This window comes from Euprymna scolopes, chromosome 17, assembly GCF_053919585.1.
Source record: "Euprymna scolopes isolate OS-2025 chromosome 17, ASM5391958v1, whole genome shotgun sequence".
NCBI lineage: Eukaryota > Metazoa > Mollusca > Cephalopoda > Sepiida > Sepiolidae > Euprymna > Euprymna scolopes.
In genome coordinates, this window is record NC_136498.1 from 57,984,125 (window position 1) to 57,992,058 (window position 7,934).

The window sequence follows — 7,934 nt, forward strand, 5'->3', positions numbered from 1 at the left end:
CTAAAATGGGTGATCATTTTGGAATTCTAGGTGCTATATATGTTCTCTTCGTTTATCTTAGCATTGTTTATATTCAGTCTTAGGCCTTCCCTTTGTACTGAACCCAAACTGCCGAGTCAGGAGAGGTGGGGTTAGAGATTGCGCAATCCTTGCCTCAGAATTACATGGGCAGTTCGCCTTTCAGGAGCGTTCGCTGTCTCTTGAGACTAATAGGAGGCATCAAGTCCTTTCATGCGTTTTGCTGTAGTTCTGCATTTTATATTCCTTCACTCTTTGATGTTGACGTCATGTTCATTGGTACTAATGTTACTGGCTTTGTTGAAATACGAAAATATAACCTCAAGGGAAAAAGATTTATTTACGTTCATTTTACTTAAACACCACCATTTAGCAAGGCTTTAATCTTCTCAAGGATAAGAGTTAATGCGATGAATAATTTGAGAGATAGATGATGATGAATATGATGAGGTCATTGAAAATCTCTATATACCCTTCAGTATAAACAACAGTTGATTCGAAAAACAGCAATTCGTTTCCCTTGTCAGAAAACCTGTTCATGGAATGCGTGAATTAAAGGGGAAGTGAGACTTATGAGACTGACGAAAGATATGTTTTCTACGTTTCTGCAAATTTTAAATCAATAGAATATTCAACTTTATATTATTTGGATTCTTCAAACTACTGTTCTCATTTTGAGTGGTATTCGCACAAGGTTTCAGTCAAAAAAACTTCCGAACTGCTTCAGGTTTATCTGTCGAACTCAGGATTTTTTCTGCCGAACTTGGGAATCTACACGGAATTTCGAATGGAACCTTTTATTTAATCTACACAGATATGATGTTCTTGTTATATCAGCTGTGACTGGGCAGAATCCTAAATAATTGTATTTGAGTGTCATCCACTCTGAGAATTTAGCATTCAGCCTCCAGAGGAGAGTAACTTACAACCGAATTTTGCCAAGTAATTTATTCACTATGCCACAAGCCCTGTCTGTAAGGGGAACCTGTGGATTAAATTTTAAAATAAAATCCCATGGATTAAATAAAATATTCTGTTAAAAATTCAGTGCAGATTTCCGATATTGACGAAAAGATTCCCAAGTTTGACACCTGACGAAAGTCGAGCGAAACGTTGCGTTAATAATACTCAACATAAGTAGTTCAAAGCGTCCAAATAATACTCATTATTAATCCTCATTTCAAAATTTCAGAAATGTTCTATTTCTTATTGAAATTTATAATAACAAAAACTACCAATTACATACAGAACTTTTTTAAAACATTATTGATAAAGTATGTTGACTTTTTATAATTTATAAATTGCTAAAAAATTTTGGCGAAAATTATGTTGAAATTATTTTATTTTCGAAAATCTATTCCATCACTTTATTTAGTTAATGAAATAGAAAGATAAATAATGGAAATGAACATCGAGGCTTGCAGTAAAGAATGAGAGCAAGAAAGATGAATCCGATATGAAAGAGTTGAAAATAGAGAATCAATACAGACGAATAGGGTTTTAAAAAAAGAAAGGAAAAGAGAAGCAGAGTAAAATAAAGGATGGAAAAACGCGGAGATAGAAAAAAAATACGCGTTACTACAAATCACAGTAAGGGTAGAATGATAAAGTTGTCACCCTAAAGAAAACAACACTACAGCTTTATTTTAAATCTTTTATTGAATAAATCATGAAGTAGGACTGAAATCTAATCAATATACCCGTTTTCAGCCCCAAAGACCGCCTCGATAGGGTTGGGTGGTTGTTTTTTTACGGCATATCAACCCTTTTCAGGTTATTTAATGCCGAACCCTAAGATTGAAGAAATTTATTTTAATATTATATATTTGTTGTTTTCAGGTCCGATTCTATTTAACCCATAGTTGGGACCCAAACAGGTACTACCACTCCGGGTCAGAGTGGACCTGGGAGCAGTGGCAATTAAAGGGTGGCTCCACACTCCCCAAAACCCGCAAGCTGGGGCCTCACCACTGGATATAGTTTAAGGTCATATCCAGGACCCCTCGATAGGGTCTGGAACTGGAAGCATACCTTTTCCACAAGCTTCAGTGGGATCTCGGCGAATACTGCGCGGATGGCGGCGATCAGGATGGCTATGGTGTTGTGAGAGGTCGGTCATTATGTTCCTGACGTTTAACTAAACGAAGTAGTCCAGCGGGGTCAGGTCGGGGAAGGTGGGTGCCAGTGAAAGAATGGTACAAAGTCGTAACACCTCTTCTGAAGCCAAACCTGGGTTTCTTTGAACATGTGGGCCAGCACAGAGTCTTTCTGTCTAACACATAATGTGTCAGCGAGTTCCTGATTACACCAGGGGATCCTCACACTCTTTAGCATATCCCGCTTCAGTTTGCGGTTGATTTTATGGCCGACTTGGAAGATGTGAGGTGGCATGATGTGGCCCTCACTTAAAACCACACCAAGGACTATAACCGTAACCGGAAACTTCGTTGACCTGTGCCCTCAAGCGTCGATCCGTCCGGATTTGCATTTTTAGGGTGCTAGCAATGGTCCTATTGTCATAACGTGGATCCGTAGGGATCATGAGTAGTACAGCGGCGCATCTCGGATCTCGCTCGTTGGACATTGTGTCACTTTCAGACATGATAAAAGGCTCCTATCACTCTTGATATTTCTACGCAGCTGGCCAACTAGATGGGCAGCAACAAAAGAAAATATAAGAAAACCGGTTTTCATGAAACAAAAATGGAATGTAGTCTTTTCTATGGTGACAATTTTATCATTCCATCCTGTATATGTGATAAATGCTTTATTTTATTTAACAATATGTATTTAATGATGTCATTACTATTTATTAAGTATTGTTCGGTCGAAGATCCATGAAATAAACGATGAACATTACATGGAAAGTAAGATTTAGTTTTAGAAAATATCAGAAAGCTTTCTTGTTGTTGTCTTGTGCCATTGATAAATTGATGCTGAGACATAAATTGATGGATGACTCAAAACACGAAGAATTTATAGCAGTTTCTTGTTTCTCTAAATTTGCTTCTGAAAAAAAAAACAATGCTGTTAGATTGCTTATTCTAGATTTTACAGCTATTCCTGAAAAGGATTTAATTGGTGATATTATGATTATTCGAACTAATGTTACAATCTTGGATGTTATTCTTACAACCTTTCGACCGGTGTAATCTTTGGCCTTATTATGGTGCATCATTTTAAACAGGGAAATCTTTATGTAAAATTCAGGAATTTCTGTAGAATTTAAGATGTAAATTCTTATTTAATCCACATTGTTAAATTGTACTTAGTTTGTCAGTCATGACCAATGAGATGTCTTAAGTAATTCATAATTGCATCCACAGTATCGTCGGTATGATTGAACTTTAAGCCTTTAGAAAAAATGTGCATAAGACCTGATTATTACTTAATGCTTCCAAAATAAAACAAAGGTTCTGTTGGAAATTCGGTACAAGTTAAATAAGATATGCATGAAAGGGATTACATCGTTCAAAAAATTGTAAGAATATAATTAAATTGGATATTACGTTTTCTAATTTCTAAAATAAGAATTGCTAATTTGAATTATCCTTGTGTGTAAAGACACGTGGCTTAATGGATAAAGTCCTAAGTAAAATTTAGTTCTAAGCGAGGCCTTCTGAAGAGTGAAGGTACATCCCCAGTGCATGCGATACTACGCATAAAATTCCAAATTGTTTAATGCATGGTTGACAAAACAAGGCATGCTGGTCCTGTTGATTAAATAAAGGGATTTTTTTCAGAATTATATACAGATTCCCAGGTTCGACAAAAAGATTGTGGAATTAGACAAGATACACCTGAAAGGATTATATTAGCCGAAATGTTGTGAGAATAATACTCACGATGAAAATATTTGTCCGATTAATAAAACTAATACAAATCATCAATCCTCATTTTTAAAACAGGATTCTGTTTGTAATGCATGATCTAGGTGTGTTTAGCGGAGTGTCGAGCGTTAGCTATGTCTAGCGGAGTGTTGAGCGCCATCTGTGTCTAAGAAAGACGGACACTACTTACCTATCGAGTTTATGATCATGAGATCAAGGGGGCGTGTAGTGAAAATTGAGTGTGACTGCAGTCACGGAGGTGGGCTGCATGTGCGAACTCGAAACCCAAGCGATGGGAGACGAGATAGCGACGAATCAGCAGGTTCGATTACGCATTAATTTGCATGAATGAGATAATATAAGGCTGGGAGTAAAGATGTTTGAGAGAATCGAGCCGTTGAGTTCTCGAGAACCGGATGGAACCTGGTTAGAGCGGAGAGTGTCGCTAAGAATCGAGTCCAGGTTTTTTTTCGAGTAGAGTTTCTAAGAAATGATTCAGTATTTTCTTTGTTCTGGGAATACATTTCAAGAGGAAGAATGAATTCATAAAATAAACTGACAATATTAAGCAGTGTATTCGGGCTATTGGACGATTGTTCCTTTTATGGTAATGGATCAATCAAACGAGGATAATTTTCTTTCAGAAGTACACATCACTAATTGACATAATGCATTTAGAAAGAGATCCTTGTTCCTTGTTCCATAGCTTTCCTTCTGGCTGAGTTCTTTCGTTTAAGGAAAAGGAAGAAATTAAGAAATAGATCAGGGAAAAACAACCGCAATTCTTTAACATTGTCATAATTTGTAAAGAAAATACGGAAACGATACAGTATTATCGCCGACGTTTAAGTTGGTGGTAATTCTACGCGGGATCAAGGTCGGGCATTCTCTCCAACTCACCTAAATTTTACTTAGTCCATCTTTTATACTCTTTAATATATGGAAAAATATATACTGATTATTTCTGAATTTCATGGTGAGAACTATGTTTAAAAAATAAGCATCTGCTGCTTTGTGGAAGCGTTGTTGTGGTTGACATGAATATACTTGGAATATGATTTGAGAGATCATTGCTGAACACCGGGAAGAGAGGTGAACCCTGAATAGATTCTTGAAACATGTCACTACTGATACTATGTGCTGCGGACTTCACTCCATCAATGGCTACTTTTACAGAGGAAGGGGATTTGATTGTTGAGGGAACCTTTCCAGATATTCTTTAACTAAAAAGCTTGTGGAGTAGACCATTATGCTAAATCCTATCAAAGATCTTTAATACGTATAGAAACGAAACTGTTAATAGATTCACAGATCGTTTGTGATATTACAATCAGCGCATTAGCTGTTGGTCGTGTAACTCGAAATCTATACGATGTGTTACTAGATAGGTTGAACCCTGAGTCAGGATTTTTTTTCTGTTAATCTTGAAACGGGAAGCTAAGATTTGATTCTTTAAGACATGATCTGTTTCGATGACTTGTCAACTTTTATTATAGAGAAAGTATGATCACAAGTATGTTTAACCGATATTTTTCTTGCAATCGCTTCCAGATTTTGAAACTGGTATGGGAGAAAAAATGCCAAGAAACCTGAACGTTTATTTTTATGACCGTTGCTGATGTTTGAAAGATAGAATGTCAGAAATGTGTATCAAGGCGAATTAGGCATTTTACAGAAAAATACTTATGTTAGAAATGTATCGAGAATGTTAACGTAGACATGTAAGAACATACAGGAATGTCAGCTAAAATAGGTGTTTTAGAATGAAGTGTTTATGTAGAATAACTTTGTAATTTATCAAATTTAGAAATTCTCAGAAAAAAACATTATAGATTATGTAAAAATCATAAAGTAATCTTAACGTACGTGTTTTAATGCGTAATGAAAGGAAGATAAGTTTAGAGACACGTAAAATTTAGTTATGTTTTCGAGTCTGAGTGGGAGAGTTGGACAAGTTAACAAGGAAGATATTGTCTCCATGTTTGGAAGCTGAGGGAAACGCGACTTTGGTATGGTGTAGAACTTACAACGCCTTGCAGCGCCTTGCAGCGCTGGTGGGAAGTAAAAAATAATGCTTTTATAAAAGGAAGTGTGAGAGACCTATTCGTCCCCATGGAAAAAGTATGTTTTTCTTTTGTCCAGGCAAAGGGGGCAAAGATGTTTATTCATCGTTATAAAAAACTGTCCCGCGTACATTTTTTTATCACAATGATAACAGTTATATGTGAAACACAGAAACATACATACAACCAGAGAAGCATGTTAAACCCTATACGTTCACACGAAAAAAAGTTAATTTGCAAATCAATCAGCCTCATCTGCAGTACATGATTTGCAATCACATTATAATCTTGTGTAACAGTTTTTGTTTTCAATTTACTCAGACTTAGACAGTCCTCTGTCCTATAACGAACGAGGCAGGCAAAGGGTTCATTTTATAGGTTCGTTTAAGGTAAAAGTATTTTCAGTGAAAATGTTTTTTAGGTTTATAATAAAATGTGAAAAATCGAGAAACGTGCCATACAATGAACAAAACAAAATAACGAGTTCAAAAGTATGAATTCACAAAAAAGATATTTATATATGCTTGAAATCGAAGTTTACAGCAGAAGGAACAACAAAATAGTTAGTTAGTATTTTTAGAGTCATTGTAAAACAAGGGTGTTTCTTTAGCTGAGATATCGAAGAAGTCATAGTCGATAATATATTAGTGAATTACAAGGAACTGAAAATCGTAATCGAAACTTAGTTATACAAAATCATACATCATTAAAAGTTATTAATGAGAATCCATGTTCATTAGTTTACATATTAGACAGTGAGTTCAGTAAAAAAGGTTTTTAATATTTCAATAAGTTTTTACACATTAGTCATAGACGGGCAAATGAAAGGATTAATGGGTTGGGTGTTTGTGCGTTTGTTTATGTTTGTGTGCGTGTGTGTGTGTGTGCTTATGACTATGTGCATAAGTAGAGATATAACAGCAGCCTTTAGGCTTAACGGAGGTTTTGTGGGAGGGGGGAGATGAGACGTCATCAATCTATCGTAGATTTCGTCTGAACTGGTTTATTGAATAAAAACTTTGCCCTTATATGGATCAACGTTATTCCAGAAAGGTGGTTTGGAACAAATTCAGAAAATCCTCTGCTTTGTCCAACATATTGTTACTTGTTTTCTAAAATTAAAATGAGTGCATATGCAGATGACTTGCTCAGAAAGAAATTTTGTGTTTCGACGCTGAAGTGTAAATATTGGTCTGCATAGATCTATCGCATTCGGTTTATAGCCAGATCTACAATTCTGCCAATTACTTTCAAATCTTTCTCGATTGTTTGTTTCCAGTTCATATTTAGTCTCCCTCTTCTTCTGATTTTCCCATCAGGATTTTATTGGTTGGCAATTCTCTCTGGTACCATCTCAGGTGCGAGACAACTTATAGTCGTTTGGTGTGTATTCATGCTGCCAGCTGCTGGTAAGTACCGTTTATTACATCCTGGTTGGTAATTCAATCGGTCCATTTCATACCCTAGAATCCTTGGGAGAGTCAAAATCAAACGTGTCTAACTTCCTCTTTTGACTCATTTAAAGATGTTTCACTTCTGTAAATTTGTACTTATTTATCTGCTTGGTAAAAGATTCTTTTTTTTATATATGTAACGTGACTACGGTCTCAAAAGAGCAGTTATAAGAAAATTTAAATCTGTTTCGGCCTTTCTTTTTTTCTTTTTTTTTTCAACAAACGTCGTTAATTACCGTTTTCCTTTCTCCTCCGTCTCGACACTAACAAGTTTCTCGCTGCTACATGTTCTTCTAACCTGGCCGGCATTTCTCTTACTTTCGACTCACGATGGCTACATCCAGCCCATTCTCGGCTTCATTTTACAAATCCATTTCCTTCGGCGCTGACCTTGTTTCTCTTAGATCATGTGGTGTTTTTTTTTTGTTTTTTTTTTGCTTTTTCTTCAGACACAAACCCGAGCGCACTTTTCAGTTTTCATACGCATTCAAACACTGCTCTTGCTGCTAATCCAATCGCTTGCCATCCATACTTCGGCTGCTATTTTCATACGCGCTCTGTTACATATC